Source organism: Dendrobates tinctorius, unplaced genomic scaffold, assembly GCF_039654945.1.
Source record: "Dendrobates tinctorius isolate UK_male_01 unplaced genomic scaffold, ASM3965494v1 ptg000245l, whole genome shotgun sequence".
NCBI lineage: Eukaryota > Metazoa > Chordata > Amphibia > Anura > Dendrobatidae > Dendrobates > Dendrobates tinctorius.
The window spans coordinates 8,207,531-8,228,357 of NW_027361912.1; the positions used below are offsets into that span (position 1 = coordinate 8,207,531).

The window sequence follows — 20,827 nt, forward strand, 5'->3', positions numbered from 1 at the left end:
ATAACCCCCATTTTTCAGTGCGCAACTTGTATTATGAAGGTAATTAAGGTTGACAAGCTTAAGTAAGAAGAATTGATGCTTTTGGCATTCAAATGCGCACTGTAGGTGTGTTTCCTGTCCTCCTCTCACTGCCGACTTTTCTTCCCCATTGACTTACATTGGGTTTCGTGATGACCCCGACTTTTCCCTATAATCGGACGACCTTGCTCGACCAGACTTTTGGAAAAGTCGGGTTTCACAAAACGAAACGCGACCCTAAAAAACCAAAAGTCGCTCAACTCTAGTTGTCACCAATGCCTTCCTGCTTCCAAAGCAGAGCTTGTTTAAGCTACGGTGAGTTACAAATTCTCACTAGCCCTCCCACACTGCTTCCAGGAATCCTGGGCTTCCACATTCTGAGGGCTCAGGAAAGATGTAATTTTTGGCAATTACAGGCAGATTGCCTCACTCTCGCCTTCTGTTCCAAGAAACAAACATCAATCCATTGCTGTGAGACACAAGGCTTTTCTTCCACATTGGGAGAAGCTAAGACTGTCATTTGCATACCATGGATTAAGTCTCCTAAGAGACCAACAAAAATTGCCAAAGCTGACTGTATTTCAAGTCATCATGGCGGGGTATTGGGAAAAGTTTTCAATTAGCAATAATCACGCCTCGGTAAAACCTCATGGGCTACGATATTGCCACAGCGCAAAGATGAAGGAACATAAGTGACCAAGGGCTTCCCGCTTCCAAGGCAGAACTTGTTTAAGCCATGGTGAGTTCCAAATCACCACTAGCCCTCCACGCTGCTTCCAGACATCCTGGGCTTCCACATTCTGAGGGCTCAGGAAAGATATAATTTTTGGCAATTACAGGCAGATTGCCTCATTCTCGCCTTCTGCTTCAAGAAACAAACAACAATCCATTGCTGTGAGAAGCAAGGCTTTTTTTCCACATTGGGAGAAGCTAAGACTGTCATTTGCATACCAAGGATTAAGTCTCCTGAGAGACCAACAAAAATTGCCAAAGCTGACTGTAATTCAAGTAATCATGGCGAGGTACTGGCAAAAGTTTTCAATTAACAATAATCACGCCTCGGTTAAACCTCATGGGCTACAATATTGCCACTGCGCAAAGTTGAAAGAACTGATGTGACCAAGGCCTTCCAGCTTCCAAAGCAGAGCTTGTTTAAGCTATGGTGAGTTCCAAATCCTCACTAGCCCTCCCTCACTGCTTCCAGGCATCCTGGGCTTCCGCATTCTAAGGGCTCAGTTAAGATGTAATTTTTGGCAATTACAGGTAGATCGCCTCACTCTCTTCTTCTGCTCCTGGCAACAAACACCAACCCATTGCTTTGGGAAGCAATGCTTCTCTTCCACACTGGGAGGAGCTAAGACAGTCATTTGCATACAATGGATTAAGTCTCCTGAGAGACCAACAAAAATTGCCAAAGCTGACTGTATTTCAAGTCATCATGGCAGGGTACAGGGAAAAGTTTTCAATTACCAATAATCACGCCTCAGTTAAACCTCATTGGGCTACGATAATGCCACTGCGCAAAGATGAACCAACTGAGGTGATCAAGGGCTTCCCACCTCCAAGGCAGAACTTGTTTAAGCCATGTTGAGTTCCAAATCACCACTAGCCCTCCCACGCTGCTTCCAGGCATCCTGGGCTTCCACATGCTAAGGGCTCAGGAAAAACAATTTTTGGCAATTACAGGCAGATTGCTTCACTCTCTCCTTCTGCTCCAGGAAACAAACATCAATTCACTGCTGTGAGAAGCAAGGCTTTTCTTCCAGGCTGGCAGGAGCTAAAACTGTCATTTGCATACCATGGATTAAGTCTCCTGAGAGACCAACAAAAATTGCCAAAGCTGACTGTATTCCAAGTCATTATGGTGGGGTATTGGGAAAAGTTTTCAATTAGCAATAATCTCGCCTTGGTTAAACCTCATGGGCAATGATATTGCCACAGCGCAAAGATGAAAGAACAGAAGTGACCAAGGGCTTCCCGCTTCCAAGGCAGAACATTTTAAGCCATGGTGAGTTCCAAATCACCACTAGCCCTCCACGCTGCTTCCAGGCATCCTTGGCTTCCACATTCTAAGGGTTCAGTTAAGATGTAATTTTTGGCAATTACAGGCAAATTGCCTCACTCTCGCCTTCTGCTCCAAGAAACAAACATCAATCCATTGCTGTGAGAAGCAAGGCTTTTCTTCCACACTGCGAGGACCTAAGACTGTCATTTGCATACCATAGATTAAGTCTCCTGCGAGACCAACAAAAATTGCCAAAGCTGACTGTATTTCAAATCATCATGGCAGGATATTAGGAAAAGTTTTCAATTAACAATAATCACGCCTCGATTAAACCTCATGGACAACGATATTGCGACTGCGCAAACATGAAAGAACTGTTGTGACCATTGCCTTCCTGCTTCCAAAGCACAGCTTGTTTAAGCTACGGTGAGGTACAAATTCTCACTAGCCCTCCCACACTGCTTCCAGGCATCCTGGGCTTCCACATTCTGAGGGCTCAGGAAAGATGTAATTTTTGGCAATTACAGGCAGATTGCCTCACTCTCGCCTTCTGCTCCAAGAAACAAACATCAATCCATTGCTGTGAGAAGCAAGGCTTTTCTTCCACACTGGGAGAAGCTAAGACTGTCATTTGCATACCATGGATTAAGTCTCCTGAGAGACCAACAAAAATTGCCAAAGCTGACTGTATTTCAAGTCATCATGGCAGGGTACAGGGAAAAGTTTTCAATTACCAATAATCATGCCTCAGTTAAACCTCATTGGGCTACGATAATGCCACTGCGCAAAGATGAACCAACTGAGGTGATCAAGGGCTTCCCACTTCCAAGGCAGAACTTGTTTAAGCCTTGTTGAGCTCCAAATCACCACTAGCCCTCCCACGCTGATTCCAGGCATCCTGGGCTTCCACATGCTAAGTGCTCAGGAAAAACAATTTTTGGCAATTACAGGCAGATTGCCTCACTCTCGCCTTCTGCTCCAAGAAACAAACATAAATCCATTGCTGTGAGAAGCAAGGCTTTTCTTCCACACTGCGAGAACCTAAGACTGTCATTTGCATACCATAGATTAAGTCTCCTGAGAGACCAACAAAAATTGCCAAAGCTGACTGTATTTCAAGTCGTCATGGCGGGGTATTGGGAAAAGTTTTCAATTAACAATATTCACGCCTCGGTTAAACCTCATAGTCCACGATATTGCCACTGCGCAAAGTTGAAAGAACTGTTGTGACCAATGCCTTCCTGCTTCCAAAGCAGAGCTTGTTTAAGCTACGGTGAGTTACAAATTCTCACTATCCCTCCCACACTGCTTCCAGGCATCCTGAGCTTCCACATTCTAAGGGCTCAGTTGAGATGAAATTTTTGGCAATTACAGGCAGATTGCCTTACTCTCTCCTTCTACTCCAGGCACCAAACATCAATCCATTGCTGTGAGAAGCAAGGCTTTTCTTCCATGCTGGGAGGAGCTAAGACTCTGTTATTTGCATACAATGGATTAAGTCTCCTGAGAGACCAACAAAAATTGCCAAAGCTGACTGTATTTCAAGTCATCTTGGCGGGCTATTGGGAAAAGTTTTCAATTAGCAATAATCACGCCTCGGTTAAACCTCATGGGCTACGATATTGCCACAGCGCAAAGATGAAAGAACAGAAGTGACAAAGGGCTTCCCGCTTCCAAGGCAGAACTTTTTAAGCCATGGTGAGTTCCAAATCACCACTAGCCCTCCACGCTGCTTCCAGGCATCCTTGGCTTCCACATTCTAAGGGCTCAGTTAAGATGTAATTTTTGGCAATTACAGGCAGATTGCCTCACTCTCGCCTTCTGCTCCAAGAAACAAACATCAATCCATTGCTGTGAGAAGCAAGGCTTTTCTTCCACACTGGGAGAAGCTAAGACTGTCATTTGCATACCATGGATTAAGTCTCCTGAGAGACCAACAAAAATTGCCAAAGCTGACTGTATTTCAAGTCATCATGGCGGGGTATTGGGAAAAGTTTTCAATTAGCAATAATCACGCCTTGGTTAAACCTCATGGGCAACGATATTGCCACAGCGCAAAGATGAAAGAACAGAAGTGACCAAGGGCTTCCCGCTTCCAAGGCAGAACATTTTAAGCCATGGTGAGTTCCAAATCACCACTAGCCCTCCACGCTGCTTCCAGGCATCCACATTCTAAGGGTTCAGTTAAGATGTAATTTTTGGCAATTACAGGCAGATTGCTTCACTTTCGCCTTCTGCTCCCAGAAACAAACATCAATCCATTGCTGTGAGAAGAAAGGCTTTTCTTCCACGCTGGGAGGAGCTAAGACTCTGTTATTTGCATACAATGGATTAAGTCTCCTGAGAGACCAACAAAAATTGCCAAAGCTGACTGTATTTCAAGTCATCATGGCGGGGTATTGGGAAAAGTTTTCAATTAGCAATAATCACGCCTCGGTTAAACCTCATGGGCTACGATATTGCCACTGCGCAAAATTGAAAGAACTGTTGTGACCAATGCCTTCCTGCTTCCAAAGCAGAGCTTGTTTAAGCTATGGTGAGTTACAAATTCTCACTAGCCCTCCCACACTGCTTCCAGGCATTCTGAGCTTCCACATTCTAAGGGCTCAGTTAAGATGAAATTTTTGGCAATTACAGGCAGATTGCCTCACTCTCTCCTTCTGCTCCAGGCAACAAACATCAATCCATTGCTGTGAGAAGCAAGGCTATTCATCCACACTGGGAGGAGCTAAGACTCTGTTATTTGCATACCATAAATTAAGTCTCCTGAGAGACCAACAAAAATTGCCAAAGCTGACTATATTTCAAGTCATCATGGCTGGGTATTGGGAAAACTTTTCAATTAGCAATAATCACGCCTCGGTTAAACCTCATGGGCTAAGATATTGCCACTGCGCAAAGTAGAAAGAACTGTTGTGACCAATGCCTTCCTGCTTTCAAAGCAGAGCTTGTTTAAGCTACGGTGAGTTACAAATTCTCACTAGCCCTCCCACACTGCTTCCAGGCATCCTGGGCTTCCACATTCTGAGGGCTCAGGAAAGATGTAATTTTTGGCAATTACAGGCAGATTGCCTCACTCTCGCCTTCTGCTCCAAGAAACAAACATCAATCCATTGCTGTGAGAAGCAAGGCTTTTCTTCCACACTGGGAGGACCTAAGACTGTCATTTGCATACCATAGATTAAGTCTCCTGAGAGACCAACAAAAATTGCCAAAGCTGACTGTATTTCAAGTCATCATGGCGGGGTATTGGGAAAAGTTTTCAATCAGCAATAATCACGCCTCGGTTAAACCTCATGGGCTACGATATTGCCACAGCGCAAAGATTAAGGAACAGAAGTGACCAAGGGCTTCCTGCTTCCAAGGCAGAACTTGTTTAAGCCATGGTGAGTTCCAAATCACCACTAGCCCTCCACGCTGCTTCCAAGCATCCTGGGCTTCCACATTCTGTAAGATCAGGAAAGATGAATTTTTTAGCAATTACTGGCAGATAGCCTCACTCTCGCCTTCTGCTCCAAGAAACAAACATCAATGCATTGCTGTGAGAAGCAAGGCTTTTCTTCCACACTGGGAGGAGCTAATACTGTCATTTGCATACCATGGATTAAGTCTCCTGAGAGACCAACAAAAATTGCCAAAGCTGACTGTATTTCAAGTCATCATGGTGGGCTATTGGGAAAAGTTTTCAATTAGCAATAATCACGCCTCGGTTAAACCTCATGGGCTACGATATTGCCACAGCGCAAAGATGAAAGAACAGAAGTGACCAAGGGCTTCCCGCTTCCAAGGCAGAACTTTTTAAGCCATGGTGAGTTCCAAATCACCAATAGCCCTCCACGCTGATTCCAGGCATCCCGGGCTTCCACATTCTAAGGGCTCAGTTAAGATGTAATTTTTGGCAATTACAGGCAGATTGCCTCACTCTCTCCTTCTGCTTCAGGTAACAAACATCAATCCATTGCTGTGAGAAGCTAGGCTTTTCTTCCACGCTGGGAGGAGCTAAGACTCTGTTATTTGCATACAATGGATTAAGTCTCCTGAGAGACCAACAAAAATTCCCAAAGCTGACTGTATTTCAAGTCAACACGGTGGGGTATTGGAAAAAGTTTTCAATCAGCAATAATCACGCCTCGGTTAAACCTCATGGGCTACGATATTGCCACTGCGCAAAGTTGAAAGAACTGTTGTGATCAATGCCTTCCTGCTTCCAAAGCAGAGCTTGTTTAAGCTACGGTGAGTTACAAATTCTCACTAGCCCTCCCACACTGCTTCCAAGCATCCTGGGCTTCCACATTCTGAGGGCTCAGGAAAGATGTAATTTTTGGCAATTACAGGCAGATTGCCTCACTCTCGCCTTCTGCTCCAAGAAACAAACATCAATCCATTGCTGTGAGAAGCAAGGCTTTTCTTCCACACTGGGAGAAGCTAAGACTGTCATTTGCATACCATGAATTAAGTCTCCTGAGAGACCAACAAAAATTGCCAAAGCTGACTGTATTCCAAGTCATTATGGCGGGGTATTGGGAAAAGTTTTCAATTAGCAATAATCACGCCTTGGATAAACCTCATGGGCAACAATATTGCCACAGCGCAAAGATGAAAGAACAGAAGTGACCAAGGGCTTCCCGCTTCCAGGGCAGAACATTTTAAGCCATAGTGAGTTACAAATCACCACTAGCCCTCCACGCTGCTTCCAGGCAACCTTGGCTTACACATTCTAAGGGTTCAGTTAAGATGTAATTTTTGGCAATTACAGGCAGATTGCCTCACTCTCGCCTTCTGCTCAAAGAAACAAACATCAATCCATTGCTGTGAGAAGCAAGGCTTTTCTTCCACACTGGGAGGACCTAAAGGGGGTTTTACACTAAGCAATATCGCTAAAACGTCACTGGTTTTGTGACGTTATAGCGATATTGCTAGCGATATCGCTATGTGTGATACTTACCTCCGACCGGCTCCCCCGCTGCTCATCGCTGATCGCGCGAGAATGTCCGGCTCCATTTCTCGTTGGGCGCTTCCTGCTGGGCTTCCTGCTGTGACGTCCAGCGATGCGTGGAGGCGGGCGGGAGGACGCCAGGATCGCTGTGTGTGAAAGGTAAGTATCGTCCGCTGCGTCGCTGCTGCATCGCTGTGAGATCTTTCTGTATGAAAGCTCACTAGCGATCATTTAGCGATGCACCAGCGATCCTGACCGGGTCGGATCGCTGGTTGAATCGCTGGTGCATCGCTAAATGTAAAAGAGCCTTTAGACTGTCATTTACATACCATAGATTAAGTCTCCTGAGAGACCAACAAAAATTGCCAAAGCTGACTGTATTTCAAGTCATCATGGCGGGGTATTGGGAAAAGTTTTCAATTAGCAATAATCACGCCTCGGTTAAACCTCATAGGCTACGATATTGCCACTGCGCAAAGTTGAAAGAACTGTTGTGACCAATGCCTTCCTGCTTCCAAAGCAGAGCTTGTTAAAGCTATGGTAAGCTACAAATTCTCACTAGCCCTCCCACACTGCTTCCAGGCATTCTGAGCTTCCACATTCTAGGGCTCAGTTAAGATGAAATTTTTGGCAATTACAGGCAGATTGCCTCACTCTCTCCTTCTGCTCCAGGCAACAAACATCAATCCATTGCTGTGAGAAGCAAGGCTATTCTTCCACGCTGGGAGGAGCTAAGACTCTGTTATTTGCATACAATGGATTAAGTCTCTTGAGAGACCAACAAAAATTGCCAAAGCTGACTGTATTTCAAGTCATCATGGCGGGGTATTGGGAAAAGTTTTCAATTAGCAATAATCACGCCTCGGTTAAACCTCATAGGCTACGATATTGCCACTGCGCAAAGTTGAAAGAACTGTTGTGACCAATGCCTTCCTGCTTCCAAAGCAGAGCTTGTTTAAGCTATGGTGAGTTACAAATTCTCACTAGCCCTCCCACACTGCTTCCAGGCATTCTGAGCTTCCACATTCTAAGGGCTCAGTTAAGATGAAATTTTTGGCAATTACAGGCAGATTGCCTCACTCTCTCCTTCTGCTCCAGGCAACAAACATCAATCCATTGCTGTGAGAAGCAAGGCTATTCTTCCACGCTGGGAGGAGCTAAGACTCTGTTATTTGCATACCATAAATTAAGTCTCCTGAGAGACCAACAAAAATTGCCAAAGCTGACTGTATTTCAAGTCATCATGGCGGGGTATTGGGAAAAGTTTTCAATTAGCAATAATCACGCCTCGGTTAAACCTCATGGGCTACGATATTGCCACTGCGCAAAGTTGAAAGAACTGTTGTGACCAATGCCTTCCTGCTTTCAAAGCAGAGCTTGTTTAAGCTACGGTGAGTTACAAATTCTCACTAGCCCTCCCACACTGCTTCCAGGCATCCTGGGCTTCCACATTCTGAGGGCTAAGGAAAGATGTAATTTTTGGCAATTACAGGCAGATTGCCTCACTCTCTCCTTCTGCTCCAAGAAACAAACATCAATCCATTGCTGTGAGAAGCAAGGCTTTTCTTCCACACTGGGAGGTCCTAAGACTGTCATTTGCATACCATAGATTAAGTCTCCTGAGAGACCAACAAAAATTGCCAAAGCTGACTGTATTTCAAGTCATCATGGCGGGGTATTGGGAAAAGTTTTCAATTAGCAATAATCACGCCTTGGATAAACCTCATGGGCAACAATATTGCCACAGCGCAAAGATGAAAGAACAGAAGTGACCAAGGGCTTCCCGCTTCCAGGGCAGAACATTTTAAGCCATGGTGAGTTACAAATCACCACTAGCCTTCCACGCTGCTTCCAGGCATCCTTGGCTTACACATTCTAAGGGTTCAGTTAAGACGTAATTTTTGGCAATTACAGGCAGATTGCCTCACTCTCGCCTTCTGCTCCAAGAAACAAACATCAATCCATTGCTGTGAGAAGAAAGGCTTTTCTTCCACACTGGGAGGACTTAAGACTGTCATTTACATACCATAGATTAAGTCTCCTGAGAGACCAACAAAAATTGCCAAAGCTGACTGTATTTCAAGTCATCATGGCGGGGTATTGGGAAAAGTTTTCAATTAGCAATAATCACGCCTCGGTTAAACCTCATAGGCTACGATATTGCCACTGCGCAAAGTTGAAAGAACTGTTGTGACCAATGCCTTCCTGCTTCCAAAGCAGAGCTTGTTTAAGCTATGGTGAGTTACAAATCCTCACTAGCCCTCCCACACTGCTTCCAGGCATTCTGAGCTTCCACATTCTAAGGGCTCAGTTAAGATGACATTTTTGGCAATTACAGGCAGATTGCCTCACTCTCTCCTTCTGCTCCAGGCAACAAACATCAATCCATTGCTGTGAGAAGCAAGGCTTTTCTTCCACGCTGGGAGGAGCTAAACTCTGTTATTTGCATACAATGGATTAAGTCTCCTGAGAGACCAACAAAAATTGCCAAAGCTGACTGTATTTCAAGTCATCATGGCGGGGTATTGGGAAAAGTTTTCAATTAGCAATAATCACGCCTCAGTTAAACCTCATAGGCTACGATATTGCCACTGCGCAAAGTTGAAAGAACTGTTGTGACCAATGCCATCCCGCTTCCAAATCAGAGCTTGTTTAAGCTATGGTGAGTTACAAATTCTCAATAGCCCTCCCACACTGCTTCCAGGCATCCTGAGCTTCCACATTCTAAGGGCTCAGTTAAGATGAAATTTTTGGCCATTACAGGCAGATTGCCTCACTCTCTCCTTCTGCTCCAAGAAACAAACATCAATCCATTGCTGTGAGAAGGAAGGCTTTTCTTCCACACTGGGAGGACCTAAGACTGTCATTTGCATACCATAGATTAAGTCTCCTGAGAGACCAACAAAAATTGCCAAAGCTGACTGTATTTCAAGTCATCATGGAGGGGTATTGGGAAAAGTTTTCAATTAGCAATAATCACGCCTCGGTTAAACCTCATGGGCTACGATATTGCCACTGCGCAAAGTTGAATGAACTGTTGTGACCAATGCCTTCCTGCTTTCAAAGCAGAGCTTGTTTAAGCTACGGTGAGTTACAAATTCTCACTAGCCCTCCCACACTGCTTCGAGGCATCCTGGGCTTCCACATTCTGAGGGCTCAGTTAAGATGAAATTTTTAGCAATTACAGGCAGATTGCCTCACTCTCTCCTTCTGCTCCAGGCAACAAACCTCAATCCATTGCTGTGAGAAGCAAGGCTATTCTTCCACGCTGGGAGGAGCTAAGACTGTCATTTGCATACCATAGATTAAGTCTCTTGAGAGGCCAACAAAAATTGCCAAAGCTGACTGTATTTCAAGTCATCATGGCGGGGTATTGGGAAAAGTTTTCAATTAGCAATAATCACGCCTCGGTTAAACCTCATGAGCTACGATATTGCCACTGCGCAAGGTTGAAAGAACTGTTGTGACCAATGCCTTCCTGCTTTCAAAGCAGAGCTTGTTTAAGCTACGGTGAGTTACAAATTCTCACTAGCCCTCCCACACTGCTTCCAGGCATCCTGGGCTTCCACATTCTGAGGGCTCAGGAAAGATGTAATTTTTGGCAATTACAGGCAGATTGCCTCACTCTCGCCTTCTGCTCCAAGAAACAAACATCAATCCATTGCTGTGAGAAGCAAGGCTTTTCTTCCACACTGGGAGGACCTAAGACTGTCATTTGCATACCATAAATTAAGTCTCCTGAGAGACCAACAAAAATTGCCAAAGCTAACCGTATTTCAAGTCATCATGGCGGGGTATTGGGAAAAGTTTTCAATTAGCAATAATCACGCCTCGGTTAAACCTCATGGGCTACGATATTGTCACTGCACAAAGTTGAAAGAACTGTTGTGACGAATGCCTTCCCGCTTCCAAATCAGAGCTTGTTTAAGCTACGGTGAGTTACAAATTCTCACTAGCCCTCCCACACTGCTTCCAGGCATTCTGAGCTTCCACATTCTAAGGGCTCAGTTAAGATGACATTTTTGGCAATTACAGGCAGATTGCCTCACTCTCTCCTTCTGCTCCAGGCAACAAACATCAATCCATCGCTGTGAGAAGCAAGGCTTTTCTTCCACGCTGGGAGGAGCTAAGACTCTGTTATTTGCATACAATGGATTAAGTCTCCTGAGAGACCAACAAAAATTGCCAAAGCTGACTGTATTTCAAGTCATCATGGCGGGGTATTAGGAAAAGTTTTCAATTGGCAATAATCACGCCTCGGTTAAACCTCATAGGCTACGATATTGTCACTGCGCAAAGTTGAAAGAACTGTTGTGACCAATGCCTTCCTGCTTCCAAAGCAGAGCTTGTTTAAGCTATGGTGAGTTACAAATTCTCACTAGCCCTCCCACACTGCTTCCAGGCATTCTGAACTTCCACATTCTAAGGGCTCAGTTAAGATGAAATTTTTGGCAATTACAGGCAGATTGCCTCACTCTCTCCTTCTGCTCCAGGCAACAAACATCAATCCATTGCTGTGAGAAGCAAGGCTATTCTTCCACGCTGGGAGAAGCTAAGACTCTGTTATTTGCATACCATAGATTAAGTCTCTTGAGAGACCAACAAAAATTGCCAAAGCTGACTGTATTTCAAGTCATCATGGCGGGGTATTGGGAAAAGTTTTCAATTGGCAATAATCACGCCTCGGTTAAACCTCATAGGCTACGATATTGTCACTGCGCAAAGTTGAAAGAACTGTTGTGACCAATGCCTTCCTGCTTCCAAAGCAGAGCTTGTTTAAGCTACGGTGAGTTACAAATTCTCACTAGCCCTCCCACACTGCTTCCAGGCATCCTGGGCTTCCACATTCTGAGGGCTCAGGAAATATGTAATTTTTGGCAATTACAGGCAGATTGCCTCACTCTCGCCTTCTGCTCCAAGAAACAAACATCAATCCATTGCTGTGAGAAGCAAGGCTTTTCTTCCACACTGGGTGGACCTAAGACTGTCATTTGCATACCATTGATTAAGTCTCCTGTGAGACCAACAAAAATTGCCAAAGCTGACTGTATTTCAAGTCATCATGGCGGGGTATTGGGAAAAGTTTTCAATTAGCAATAATCACGCTTCGGTTAAACCTCATGGGCTATGATATTGCCACTGCACAATGTTGAAAGAACTGTTGTGACCAAGGGCTTCCCGCTTCCAAGGCAGAGCTTGTTTAAGCTACGGTGAGTTACAAATTCTCACTAGCCCTCCCACACTGCTTCCAGGCATCCTGGGCTTCCACATTCTGAGGGCTCAGGAAAGATGTAATTTTTAGCAATTACAGGCAGATTGCCTCACTCTCGCCTTCTGCTCCAAGAAACAAACATCAATCCATTGCTGTGAGAAGCAAGGATTTTCTTCCACACTGGGAGAAGCTAAGACTGTCATTTGCATTCCATGAATTAAGTCTCCTGAGAGACCAACAAAAATTGCCAAAGCTGACTGTATTCCAAGTCATTATGGCGGGGTATTGGGAAAAGTTTTCAATAAGCAATAATCACGCCTTGGATAAACCTCATGGGCAACAATATTGCCACAGCGCAAAGATGAAAGAACAGAAGTGACCAAGGGCTTCCCACTTCCAGGGCAGAACATTTTAAGCCATGGTGAGTTACAAATCACCACTAGCCCTCCACGCTGCTTCCAGGCATCCTTGGCTTACACATTCTAAGGGTTCAGTTAAGATGTAATTTTTGGCAATTACAGGCAGATTGCCTCACTCTCGCCTTCTGCTCCAAGAAACAAACATCAATCCATTGCTGTGAGAAGCAAGGCTTTTCTTCCACACTGGGAGAACCTAAGACTGTCATTTACATACCATAGATTAAGTCTCCTGAGAGACGAACAAAAATTGCCAAAGTTGACTGTATTTCAAGTCATCATGGCGGGGTATTGGGAAAAGTTTCCAATTAGCAATAATCAATCCTCGGTTAAACCTCATAGGCTACGATATTGCCACTGCGCAAAGTTGAAAGAACTGTTGTGACCAATGCCTTCCTGCTTCCAAAGCAGAGCTTGTTTAAGCTACGGTGAGTTACAAATTCTCAATAGCCCTTCCACACTGCTTCCAGGCATCCTGGGCTTCCACATTCTGTAAGATCAGGAAAGATGAATTTTTTAGCAATTACTGGCAGATAGCCTCACTCTCGCCTTCTGCTCCAAGAAACAAACATCAATGCATTGCTGTGAGAAGCAAGGCTTTTCTTCCACACTGGGAGGAGCTAATACTGTCATTTGCATACCATGGATTAAGTCTCCTGAGAGACCAACAAAAATTGCCAAAGCTGACTGTATTTCAAGTCATCATGGTGGGCTATTGGGAAAAGTTTTCAATTAGCAATAATCACGCCTCGGTTAAACCTCATGGGCTACGATATTGCCACAGCGCAAAGATGAAAGAACAGAAGTGACCAAGGGCTTCCCGCTTCCAAGGCAGAACTTTTTAAGCCATGGTGAGTTCCAAATCACCAATAGCCCTCCACGCTGATTCCAGGCATCCCGGGCTTCCACATTCTAAGGGCTCAGTTAAGATGTAATTTTTGGCAATTACAGGCAGATTGCCTCACTCTCTCCTTCTGCTTCAGGTAACAAACATCAATCCATTGCTGTGAGAAGCTAGGCTTTTCTTCCACGCTGGGAGGAGCTAAGACTCTGTTATTTGCATACAATGGATTAAGTCTCCTGAGAGACCAACAAAAATTCCCAAAGCTGACTGTATTTCAAGTCAACACGGTGGGGTATTGGAAAAAGTTTTCAATCAGCAATAATCATGCCTCGGTTAAACCTCATGGGCTACGATATTGCCACTGCGCAAAGTTGAAAGAACTGTTGTGATCAATGCCTTCCTGCTTCCAAAGCAGAGCTTGTTTAAGCTACGGTGAGTTACAAATTCTCACTAGCCCTCCCACACTGCTTCCAGGCATCCTGGGCTTCCACATTCTGAGGGCTCAGGAAAGATGTAATTTTTGGCAATTACAGGCAGATTGCCTCACTCTCGCCTTCTGCTCCAAGAAACAAACATCAATCCATTGCTGTGAGAAGCAAGGCTTTTCTTCCACACTGGGAGAAGCTAAGACTGTCATTTGCATACCATGAATTAAGTCTCCTGAGAGACCAACAAAAATTGCCAAAGCTGACTGTATTCCAAGTCATTATGGCGGGGTATTGGGAAAAGTTTTCAATTAGCAATAATCACGCCTTGGATAAACCTCATGGGCAACAATATTGCCACAGCGCAAAGATGAAAGAACAGAAGTGACCAAGGGCTTCCCGCTTCCAGGGCAGAACATTTTAAGCCATAGTGAGTTACAAATCACCACTAGCCCTCCACGCTGCTTCCAGGCAACCTTGGCTTACACATTCTAAGGGTTCAGTTAAGATGTAATTTTTGGCAATTACAGGCAGATTGCCTCACTCTCGCCTTCTGCTCAAAGAAACAAACATCAATCCATTGCTGTGAGAAGCAAGGCTTTTCTTCCACACTGGGAGGACCTAAAGGGGGTTTTACACTAAGCAATATCGCTAAAACGTCACTGGTTTTGTGACGTTATAGCGATATTGCTAGCGATATCGCTATGTGTGATACTTACCTCCGACCGGCTCCCCCGCTGCTCATCGCTGATCGCGCGAGAATGTCCGGCTCCATTTCTCGTTGGGCGCTTCCTGCTGGGCTTCCTGCTGTGACGTCCAGCGATGCGTGGAGGCGGGCGGGAGGACGCCAGGATCGCTGTGTGTGAAAGGTAAGTATCGTCCGCTGCGTCGCTGCTGCATCGCTGTGAGATCTTTCTGTATGAAAGCTCACTAGCGATCATTTAGCGATGCACCAGCGATCCTGACCGGGTCGGATCGCTGGTTGAATCGCTGGTGCATCGCTAAATGTAAAAGAGCCTTTAGACTGTCATTTACATACCATAGATTAAGTCTCCTGAGAGACCAACAAAAATTGCCAAAGCTGACTGTATTTCAAGTCATCATGGCGGGGTATTGGGAAAAGTTTTCAATTAGCAATAATCACGCCTCGGTTAAACCTCATAGGCTACGATATTGCCACTGCGCAAAGTTGAAAGAACTGTTGTGACCAATGCCTTCCTGCTTCCAAAGCAGAGCTTGTTAAAGCTATGGTAAGCTACAAATTCTCACTAGCCCTCCCACACTGCTTCCAGGCATTCTGAGCTTCCACATTCTAGGGCTCAGTTAAGATGAAATTTTTGGCAATTACAGGCAGATTGCCTCACTCTCTCCTTCTGCTCCAGGCAACAAACATCAATCCATTGCTGTGAGAAGCAAGGCTATTCTTCCACGCTGGGAGGAGCTAAGACTCTGTTATTTGCATACAATGGATTAAGTCTCTTGAGAGACCAACAAAAATTGCCAAAGCTGACTGTATTTCAAGTCATCATGGCGGGGTATTGGGAAAAGTTTTCAATTAGCAATAATCACGCCTCGGTTAAACCTCATAGGCTACGATATTGCCACTGCGCAAAGTTGAAAGAACTGTTGTGACCAATGACTTCCTGCTTCCAAAGCAGAGCTTGTTTAAGCTATGGTGAGTTACAAATTCTCACTAGCCCTCCCACACTGCTTCCAGGCATTCTGAGCTTCCACATTCTAAGGGCTCAGTTAAGATGAAATTTTTGGCAATTACAGGCAGATTGCCTCACTCTCTCCTTCTGCTCCAGGCAACAAACATCAATCCATTGCTGTGAGAAGCAAGGCTATTCTTCCACGCTGGGAGGAGCTAAGACTCTGTTATTTGCATACCATAAATTAAGTCTCCTGAGAGACCAACAAAAATTGCCAAAGCTGACTGTATTTCAAGTCATCATGGCGGGGTATTGGGAAAAGTTTTCAATTAGCAATAATCACGCCTCGGTTAAACCTCATGGGCTACGATATTGCCACTGCGCAAAGTTGAAAGAACTGTTGTGACCAATGCCTTCCTGCTTTCAAAGCAGAGCTTGTTTAAGCTACGGTGAGTTACAAATTCTCACTAGCCCTCCCACACTGCTTCCAGGCATCCTGGGCTTCCACATTCTGAGGGCTCAGGAAAGATGTAATTTTTGGCAATTACAGGCAGATTGCCTCACTCTCTCCTTCTGCTCCAAGAAACAAACATCAATCCATTGCTGTGAGAAGCAAGGCTTTTCTTCCACACTGGGAGGTCCTAAGACTGTCATTTGCATACCATAGATTAAGTCTCCTGAGAGACCAACAAAAATTGCCAAAGCTGACTGTATTTCAAGTCATCATGGCGGGGTATTGGGAAAAGTTTTCAATTAGCAATAATCACGCCTTGGATAAACCTCATGGGCAACAATATTGCCACAGCGCAAAGATGAAAGAACAGAAGTGACCAAGGGCTTCCCGCTTCCAGGGCAGAACATTTTAAGCCATGGTGAGTTACAAATCACCACTAGCCTTCCACGCTGCTTCCAGGCATCCTTGGCTTACACATTCTAAGGGTTCAGTTAAGACGTAATTTTTGGCAATTACAGGCAGATTGCCTCACTCTCGCCTTCTGCTCCAAGAAACAAACATCAATCCATTGCTGTGAGAAGAAAGGCTTTTCTTCCACACTGGGAGGACTTAAGACTGTCATTTACATACCATAGATTAAGTCTCCTGAGAGACCAACAAAAATTGCCAAAGCTGACTGTATTTCAAGTCATCATGGCGGGGTATTGGGAAAAGTTTTCAATTAGCAATAATCACGCCTCGGTTAAACCTCATAGGCTACGATATTGCCACTGCGCAAAGTTGAAAGAACTGTTGTGACCAATGCCTTCCTGCTTCCAAAGCAGAGCTTGTTTAAGCTATGGTGAGTTACAAATCCTCACTAGCCCTCCCACACTGCTTCCAGGCATTCTGAGCTTCCACATTCTAAGGGCTCAGTTAAGATGACATTTTTGGCAATTACAGGCAGATTGCCTCACTCTCTCCTTCTGCTCCAGGCAACAAACATCAATCCATTGCTGTGAGAAGCAAGGCTTTTCTTCCACGCTGGGAGGAGCTAAACTCTGTTATTTGCATACAATGGATTAAGTCTCCTGAGAGACCAACAAAAATTGCCAAAGCTGACTGTATTTCAAGTCATCATGGCGGGGTATTGGGAAAAGTTTTCAATTAGCAATAATCACGCCTCAGTTAAACCTCATAGGCTACGATATTGCCACTGCGCAAAGTTGAAAGAACTGTTGTGACCAATGCCATCCCGCTTCCAAATCAGAGCTTGTTTAAGCTATGGTGAGTTACAAATTCTCAATAGCCCTCCCACACTGCTTCCAGGCATCCTGAGCTTCCACATTCTAAGGGCTCAGTTAAGATGAAATTTTTGGCCATTACAGGCAGATTGCCTCACTCTCTCCTTCTGCTCCAAGAAACAAACATCAATCCATTGCTGTGAGAAGGAAGGCTTTTCTTCCACACTGGGAGGACCTAAGACTGTCATTTGCATACCATAGATTAAGTCTCCTGAGAGACCAACAAAAATTGCCAAAGCTGACTGTATTTCAAGTCATCATGGAGGAGTATTGGGAAAAGTTTTCAATTAGCAATAATCACGCCTCGGTTAAACCTCATGGGCTACGATATTGCCACTGCGCAAAGTTGAATGAACTGTTGTGACCAATGCCTTCCTGCTTTCAAAGCAGAGCTTGTTTAAGCTACGGTGAGTTACAAATTCTCACTAGCCCTCCCACACTGCTTCGAGGCATCCTGGGCTTCCACATTCTGAGGGCTCAGTTAAGATGAAATTTTTAGCAATTACAGGCAGATTGCCTCACTCTCTCCTTCTGCTCCAGGCAACAAACATCAATCCATTGCTGTGAGAAGCAAGGCTATTCTTCCACGCTGGGAGGAGCTAAGACTGTCATTTGCATACCATAGATTAAGTCTCTTGAGAGGCCAACAAAAATTGCCAAAGCTGACTGTATTTCAAGTCATCATGGCGGGGTATTGGGAAAAGTTTTCAATTAGCAATAATCACGCCTCGGTTAAACCTCATGAGCTACGATATTGCCACTGCGCAAGGTTGAAAGAACTGTTGTGACCAATGCCTTCCTGCTTTCAAAGCAGAGCTTGTTTAAGCTACGGTGAGTTACAAATTCTCACTAGCCCTCCCACACTGCTTCCAGGCATCCTGGGCTTCCACATTCTGAGGGCTCAGGAAAGATGTAATTTTTGGCAATTACAGGCAGATTGCCTCACTCTCGCCTTCTGCTCCAAGAAACAAACATCAATCCATTGCTGTGAGAAGCAAGGCTTTTCTTCCACACTGGGAGGACCTAAGACTGTCATTTGCATACCATAAATTAAGTCTCCTGAGAGACCAACAAAAATTGCCAAAGCTAACCGTATTTCAAGTCATCATGGCGGGGAATTGGGAAAAGTTTTCAATTAGCAATAATCACGCCTCGGTTAAACCTCATGGGCTACGATATTGTCACTGCACAAAGTTGAAAGAACTGTTGTGACGAATGCCTTCCCGCTTCCAAATCAGAGCTTGTTTAAGCTACGGTGAGTTACAAATTCTCACTAGCCCTCCCACACTGCTTCCAGGCATTCTGAGCTTCCACATTCTAAGGGCTCAGTTAAGATGACATTTTTGGCAATTACAGGCAGATTGCCTCACTCTCTCCTTCTGCTCCAGGCAACAAACATCAATCCATCGCTGTGAGAAGCAAGGCTTTTCTTCCACGCTGGGAGGAGCTAAGACTCTGTTATTTGCATACAATGAATTAAGTCTCCTGAGAGACCAACAAAAATTGCCAAAGCTGACTGTATTTCAAGTCATCATGGCGGGGTATTAGGAAAAGTTTTCAATTGGCAATAATCACGCCTCGGTTAAACCTCATAGGCTACGATATTGTCACTGCGCAAAGTTGAAAGAACTGTTGTGACCAATGCCTTCCTGCTTCCAAAGCAGAGCTTGTTTAAGCTATGGTGAGTTACAAATTCTCACTAGCCCTCCCACACTGCTTCCAGGCATTCTGAACTTCCACATTCTAAGGGCTCAGTTAAGATGAAATTTTTGGCAATTACAGGCAGATTGCCTCACTCTCTCCTTCTGCTCCAGGCAACAAACATCAATCCATTGCTGTGAGAAGCAAGGCTATTCTTCCACGCTGGGAGAAGCTAAGACTCTGTTATTTGCATACCATAGATTAAGTCTCTTGAGAGACCAACAAAAATTGCCAAAGCTGACTGTATTTCAAGTCATCATGGCGGGGTATTGGGAAAAGTTTTCAATTGGCAATAATCACGCCTCGGTTAAACCTCATAGGCTACGATATTGTCACTGCGCAAAGTTGAAAGAACTGTTGTGACCAATGCCTTCCTGCTTCCAAAGCAGAGCTTGTTTAAGCTACGGTGAGTTACAAATTCTCACTAGCCCTCCCACACTGCTTCCAGGCATCCTGGGCTTCCACATTCTGAGGGCTCAGGAAATATGTAATTTTTGGCAATTACAGGCAGATTGCCTCACTCTCGCCTTCTGCTCCAAGAAACAAACATCAATCCATTGCTGTGAGAAGCAAGGCTTTTCTTCCACACTGGGTGGACCTAAGACTGTCATTTGCATACCATTGATTAAGTCTCCTGTGAGACCAACAAAAATTGCCAAAGCTGACTGTATTTCAAGTCATCATGGCGGGGTATTGGGAAAAGTTTTCAATTAGCAATAATCACGCTTCGGTTAAACCTCATGGGCTATGATATTGCCACTGCACAATGTTGAAAGAACTGTTGTGACCAAGGGCTTCCCGCTTCCAAGGCAGAGCTTGTTTAAGCTACGGTGAGTTACAAATTCTCACTAGCCCTCCCACACTGCTTCCAGGCATCCTGGGCTTCCACATTCTGAGGGCTCAGGAAAGATGTAATTTTTAGCAATTACAGGCAGATTGCCTCACTCTCGCCTTCTGCTCCAAGAAACAAACATCAATCCATTGCTGTGAGAAGCAAGGATTTTCTTCCACACTGGGAGAAGCTAAGACTGTCATTTGCATTCCATGAATTAAGTCTCCTGAGAGACCAACAAAAATTGCCAAAGCTGACTGTATTCCAAGTCATTATGGCGGGGTATTGGGAAAAGTTTTCAATAAGCAATAATCACGCCTTGGATAAACCTCATGGGCAACAATATTGCCACAGCGCAAAGATGAAAGAACAGAAGTGACCAAGGGCTTCCCACTTCCAGGGCAGAACATTTTAAGCCATGGTGAGTTACAAATCACCACTAGCCCTCCACGCTGCTTCCAGGCATCCTTGGCTTACACATTCTAAGGGTTCAGTTAAGATGTAATTTTTGGCAATTACAGGCAGATTGCCTCACTCTCGCCTTCTGCTCCAAGAAACAAACATCAATCCATTGCTGTGAGAAGCAAGGCTTTTCTTCCACACTGGGAGAACCTAAGACTGTCATTTACATACCATAGATTAAGTCTCCTGAGAAACGAACAAAAATTGCCAAAGTTGACTGTATTTCAAGTCATCATGGCGGGGTATTGGGAAAAGTTTTCAATTAGCAATAATCAATCCTCGGTTAAACCTCATAGGCTACGATATTGCCACTGCGCAAAGTTGAAAGAACTGTTGTGACCAATGCCTTCCTGCTTCCAAAGCAGAGCTTGTTTAAGCTACGGTGAGTTAAAAATTCTCAATAGCCCTTCCACACTGCTTCCAGGCATCCTGGGCTTCCACACTCTGAGGGCTCAGGAAAGATGTAATTTTTGGCAATTACAGGTAGATTGCCTCACTCTCACCTTCTGCTCCAAGAAACAAACATCAATCCACTGCTGTGAGAAGCAAGGCTTTTCTTCCACACTGGGAGGACCTAAGACTGTCAT

At 44.7% G+C, this 20,827-nt stretch overlaps 46 non-coding genes across 46 annotated transcripts; all 46 read right to left on the reverse strand.

Annotated features, from left to right (window-relative positions):
- Positions 1-557: 557 nt before the first annotated feature.
- LOC141061391 (U4 spliceosomal RNA) lies at positions 558-698 on the reverse strand. The gene has a single exon (XR_012223256.1). It is a non-coding gene; the product is annotated as a U4 spliceosomal RNA (small nuclear RNA).
- Positions 699-980: 282 nt separating this feature from the next.
- LOC141062303 (U4 spliceosomal RNA) lies at positions 981-1,121 on the reverse strand. Its single transcript, XR_012224083.1, has one exon. It is a non-coding gene; the product is annotated as a U4 spliceosomal RNA (small nuclear RNA).
- Positions 1,122-1,404: 283 nt separating this feature from the next.
- Positions 1,405-1,546, reverse strand: LOC141062453 (U4 spliceosomal RNA). The gene has a single exon (XR_012224218.1). It is a non-coding gene; the product is annotated as a U4 spliceosomal RNA (small nuclear RNA).
- Positions 1,547-1,827: 281 nt separating this feature from the next.
- Positions 1,828-1,968, reverse strand: LOC141062173 (U4 spliceosomal RNA). Its single transcript, XR_012223966.1, has one exon. It is a non-coding gene; the product is annotated as a U4 spliceosomal RNA (small nuclear RNA).
- Positions 1,969-2,249: 281 nt separating this feature from the next.
- On the reverse strand, positions 2,250-2,390 carry LOC141062645 (U4 spliceosomal RNA). The gene has a single exon (XR_012224392.1). It is a non-coding gene; the product is annotated as a U4 spliceosomal RNA (small nuclear RNA).
- Positions 2,391-2,673: 283 nt separating this feature from the next.
- LOC141062425 (U4 spliceosomal RNA) lies at positions 2,674-2,815 on the reverse strand. Its single transcript, XR_012224194.1, has one exon. It is a non-coding gene; the product is annotated as a U4 spliceosomal RNA (small nuclear RNA).
- Positions 2,816-3,096: 281 nt separating this feature from the next.
- On the reverse strand, positions 3,097-3,237 carry LOC141062445 (U4 spliceosomal RNA). The gene has a single exon (XR_012224212.1). It is a non-coding gene; the product is annotated as a U4 spliceosomal RNA (small nuclear RNA).
- Positions 3,238-3,522: 285 nt separating this feature from the next.
- On the reverse strand, positions 3,523-3,663 carry LOC141062514 (U4 spliceosomal RNA). Its single transcript, XR_012224274.1, has one exon. It is a non-coding gene; the product is annotated as a U4 spliceosomal RNA (small nuclear RNA).
- A 281-nt stretch (positions 3,664-3,944) lies between these two features.
- On the reverse strand, positions 3,945-4,085 carry LOC141060971 (U4 spliceosomal RNA). Its single transcript, XR_012222876.1, has one exon. It is a non-coding gene; the product is annotated as a U4 spliceosomal RNA (small nuclear RNA).
- Positions 4,086-4,359: 274 nt separating this feature from the next.
- On the reverse strand, positions 4,360-4,500 carry LOC141063008 (U4 spliceosomal RNA). Its single transcript, XR_012224699.1, has one exon. It is a non-coding gene; the product is annotated as a U4 spliceosomal RNA (small nuclear RNA).
- A 285-nt stretch (positions 4,501-4,785) lies between these two features.
- Positions 4,786-4,926, reverse strand: LOC141061736 (U4 spliceosomal RNA). The gene has a single exon (XR_012223569.1). It is a non-coding gene; the product is annotated as a U4 spliceosomal RNA (small nuclear RNA).
- A 283-nt stretch (positions 4,927-5,209) lies between these two features.
- On the reverse strand, positions 5,210-5,350 carry LOC141062606 (U4 spliceosomal RNA). Its single transcript, XR_012224357.1, has one exon. It is a non-coding gene; the product is annotated as a U4 spliceosomal RNA (small nuclear RNA).
- Positions 5,351-5,632: 282 nt separating this feature from the next.
- On the reverse strand, positions 5,633-5,773 carry LOC141060965 (U4 spliceosomal RNA). The gene has a single exon (XR_012222871.1). It is a non-coding gene; the product is annotated as a U4 spliceosomal RNA (small nuclear RNA).
- A 283-nt stretch (positions 5,774-6,056) lies between these two features.
- Positions 6,057-6,197, reverse strand: LOC141061263 (U4 spliceosomal RNA). Its single transcript, XR_012223140.1, has one exon. It is a non-coding gene; the product is annotated as a U4 spliceosomal RNA (small nuclear RNA).
- A 283-nt stretch (positions 6,198-6,480) lies between these two features.
- LOC141061837 (U4 spliceosomal RNA) lies at positions 6,481-6,621 on the reverse strand. The gene has a single exon (XR_012223661.1). It is a non-coding gene; the product is annotated as a U4 spliceosomal RNA (small nuclear RNA).
- A 678-nt stretch (positions 6,622-7,299) lies between these two features.
- LOC141063033 (U4 spliceosomal RNA) lies at positions 7,300-7,440 on the reverse strand. The gene has a single exon (XR_012224722.1). It is a non-coding gene; the product is annotated as a U4 spliceosomal RNA (small nuclear RNA).
- A 284-nt stretch (positions 7,441-7,724) lies between these two features.
- Positions 7,725-7,865, reverse strand: LOC141062886 (U4 spliceosomal RNA). The gene has a single exon (XR_012224589.1). It is a non-coding gene; the product is annotated as a U4 spliceosomal RNA (small nuclear RNA).
- A 285-nt stretch (positions 7,866-8,150) lies between these two features.
- On the reverse strand, positions 8,151-8,291 carry LOC141061648 (U4 spliceosomal RNA). Its single transcript, XR_012223489.1, has one exon. It is a non-coding gene; the product is annotated as a U4 spliceosomal RNA (small nuclear RNA).
- A 283-nt stretch (positions 8,292-8,574) lies between these two features.
- On the reverse strand, positions 8,575-8,715 carry LOC141061468 (U4 spliceosomal RNA). Its single transcript, XR_012223326.1, has one exon. It is a non-coding gene; the product is annotated as a U4 spliceosomal RNA (small nuclear RNA).
- A 281-nt stretch (positions 8,716-8,996) lies between these two features.
- Positions 8,997-9,137, reverse strand: LOC141063045 (U4 spliceosomal RNA). Its single transcript, XR_012224733.1, has one exon. It is a non-coding gene; the product is annotated as a U4 spliceosomal RNA (small nuclear RNA).
- Positions 9,138-9,421: 284 nt separating this feature from the next.
- Positions 9,422-9,562, reverse strand: LOC141062930 (U4 spliceosomal RNA). The gene has a single exon (XR_012224629.1). It is a non-coding gene; the product is annotated as a U4 spliceosomal RNA (small nuclear RNA).
- A 283-nt stretch (positions 9,563-9,845) lies between these two features.
- On the reverse strand, positions 9,846-9,986 carry LOC141060985 (U4 spliceosomal RNA). Its single transcript, XR_012222889.1, has one exon. It is a non-coding gene; the product is annotated as a U4 spliceosomal RNA (small nuclear RNA).
- Positions 9,987-10,269: 283 nt separating this feature from the next.
- On the reverse strand, positions 10,270-10,410 carry LOC141061187 (U4 spliceosomal RNA). Its single transcript, XR_012223072.1, has one exon. It is a non-coding gene; the product is annotated as a U4 spliceosomal RNA (small nuclear RNA).
- Positions 10,411-10,693: 283 nt separating this feature from the next.
- On the reverse strand, positions 10,694-10,834 carry LOC141061173 (U4 spliceosomal RNA). The gene has a single exon (XR_012223060.1). It is a non-coding gene; the product is annotated as a U4 spliceosomal RNA (small nuclear RNA).
- A 285-nt stretch (positions 10,835-11,119) lies between these two features.
- On the reverse strand, positions 11,120-11,260 carry LOC141061352 (U4 spliceosomal RNA). Its single transcript, XR_012223221.1, has one exon. It is a non-coding gene; the product is annotated as a U4 spliceosomal RNA (small nuclear RNA).
- A 285-nt stretch (positions 11,261-11,545) lies between these two features.
- Positions 11,546-11,686, reverse strand: LOC141061245 (U4 spliceosomal RNA). Its single transcript, XR_012223124.1, has one exon. It is a non-coding gene; the product is annotated as a U4 spliceosomal RNA (small nuclear RNA).
- A 283-nt stretch (positions 11,687-11,969) lies between these two features.
- Positions 11,970-12,110, reverse strand: LOC141061340 (U4 spliceosomal RNA). Its single transcript, XR_012223210.1, has one exon. It is a non-coding gene; the product is annotated as a U4 spliceosomal RNA (small nuclear RNA).
- Positions 12,111-12,393: 283 nt separating this feature from the next.
- LOC141062120 (U4 spliceosomal RNA) lies at positions 12,394-12,534 on the reverse strand. The gene has a single exon (XR_012223917.1). It is a non-coding gene; the product is annotated as a U4 spliceosomal RNA (small nuclear RNA).
- A 281-nt stretch (positions 12,535-12,815) lies between these two features.
- LOC141061998 (U4 spliceosomal RNA) lies at positions 12,816-12,956 on the reverse strand. Its single transcript, XR_012223807.1, has one exon. It is a non-coding gene; the product is annotated as a U4 spliceosomal RNA (small nuclear RNA).
- A 283-nt stretch (positions 12,957-13,239) lies between these two features.
- LOC141060966 (U4 spliceosomal RNA) lies at positions 13,240-13,380 on the reverse strand. Its single transcript, XR_012222872.1, has one exon. It is a non-coding gene; the product is annotated as a U4 spliceosomal RNA (small nuclear RNA).
- A 283-nt stretch (positions 13,381-13,663) lies between these two features.
- Positions 13,664-13,804, reverse strand: LOC141061206 (U4 spliceosomal RNA). The gene has a single exon (XR_012223089.1). It is a non-coding gene; the product is annotated as a U4 spliceosomal RNA (small nuclear RNA).
- A 283-nt stretch (positions 13,805-14,087) lies between these two features.
- On the reverse strand, positions 14,088-14,228 carry LOC141061838 (U4 spliceosomal RNA). The gene has a single exon (XR_012223662.1). It is a non-coding gene; the product is annotated as a U4 spliceosomal RNA (small nuclear RNA).
- A 678-nt stretch (positions 14,229-14,906) lies between these two features.
- Positions 14,907-15,047, reverse strand: LOC141063057 (U4 spliceosomal RNA). Its single transcript, XR_012224744.1, has one exon. It is a non-coding gene; the product is annotated as a U4 spliceosomal RNA (small nuclear RNA).
- A 284-nt stretch (positions 15,048-15,331) lies between these two features.
- On the reverse strand, positions 15,332-15,472 carry LOC141062898 (U4 spliceosomal RNA). The gene has a single exon (XR_012224600.1). It is a non-coding gene; the product is annotated as a U4 spliceosomal RNA (small nuclear RNA).
- A 285-nt stretch (positions 15,473-15,757) lies between these two features.
- On the reverse strand, positions 15,758-15,898 carry LOC141061661 (U4 spliceosomal RNA). The gene has a single exon (XR_012223501.1). It is a non-coding gene; the product is annotated as a U4 spliceosomal RNA (small nuclear RNA).
- Positions 15,899-16,181: 283 nt separating this feature from the next.
- LOC141061469 (U4 spliceosomal RNA) lies at positions 16,182-16,322 on the reverse strand. The gene has a single exon (XR_012223327.1). It is a non-coding gene; the product is annotated as a U4 spliceosomal RNA (small nuclear RNA).
- A 281-nt stretch (positions 16,323-16,603) lies between these two features.
- On the reverse strand, positions 16,604-16,744 carry LOC141063069 (U4 spliceosomal RNA). Its single transcript, XR_012224755.1, has one exon. It is a non-coding gene; the product is annotated as a U4 spliceosomal RNA (small nuclear RNA).
- A 284-nt stretch (positions 16,745-17,028) lies between these two features.
- LOC141062931 (U4 spliceosomal RNA) lies at positions 17,029-17,169 on the reverse strand. The gene has a single exon (XR_012224630.1). It is a non-coding gene; the product is annotated as a U4 spliceosomal RNA (small nuclear RNA).
- Positions 17,170-17,452: 283 nt separating this feature from the next.
- On the reverse strand, positions 17,453-17,593 carry LOC141061192 (U4 spliceosomal RNA). Its single transcript, XR_012223076.1, has one exon. It is a non-coding gene; the product is annotated as a U4 spliceosomal RNA (small nuclear RNA).
- Positions 17,594-17,876: 283 nt separating this feature from the next.
- Positions 17,877-18,017, reverse strand: LOC141061188 (U4 spliceosomal RNA). Its single transcript, XR_012223073.1, has one exon. It is a non-coding gene; the product is annotated as a U4 spliceosomal RNA (small nuclear RNA).
- Positions 18,018-18,300: 283 nt separating this feature from the next.
- Positions 18,301-18,441, reverse strand: LOC141061227 (U4 spliceosomal RNA). The gene has a single exon (XR_012223108.1). It is a non-coding gene; the product is annotated as a U4 spliceosomal RNA (small nuclear RNA).
- A 285-nt stretch (positions 18,442-18,726) lies between these two features.
- LOC141061353 (U4 spliceosomal RNA) lies at positions 18,727-18,867 on the reverse strand. The gene has a single exon (XR_012223222.1). It is a non-coding gene; the product is annotated as a U4 spliceosomal RNA (small nuclear RNA).
- A 285-nt stretch (positions 18,868-19,152) lies between these two features.
- Positions 19,153-19,293, reverse strand: LOC141061246 (U4 spliceosomal RNA). The gene has a single exon (XR_012223125.1). It is a non-coding gene; the product is annotated as a U4 spliceosomal RNA (small nuclear RNA).
- A 283-nt stretch (positions 19,294-19,576) lies between these two features.
- LOC141061341 (U4 spliceosomal RNA) lies at positions 19,577-19,717 on the reverse strand. Its single transcript, XR_012223211.1, has one exon. It is a non-coding gene; the product is annotated as a U4 spliceosomal RNA (small nuclear RNA).
- A 283-nt stretch (positions 19,718-20,000) lies between these two features.
- On the reverse strand, positions 20,001-20,141 carry LOC141062121 (U4 spliceosomal RNA). The gene has a single exon (XR_012223918.1). It is a non-coding gene; the product is annotated as a U4 spliceosomal RNA (small nuclear RNA).
- A 281-nt stretch (positions 20,142-20,422) lies between these two features.
- Positions 20,423-20,563, reverse strand: LOC141061946 (U4 spliceosomal RNA). The gene has a single exon (XR_012223759.1). It is a non-coding gene; the product is annotated as a U4 spliceosomal RNA (small nuclear RNA).
- Positions 20,564-20,827: the final 264 nt, after the last annotated feature.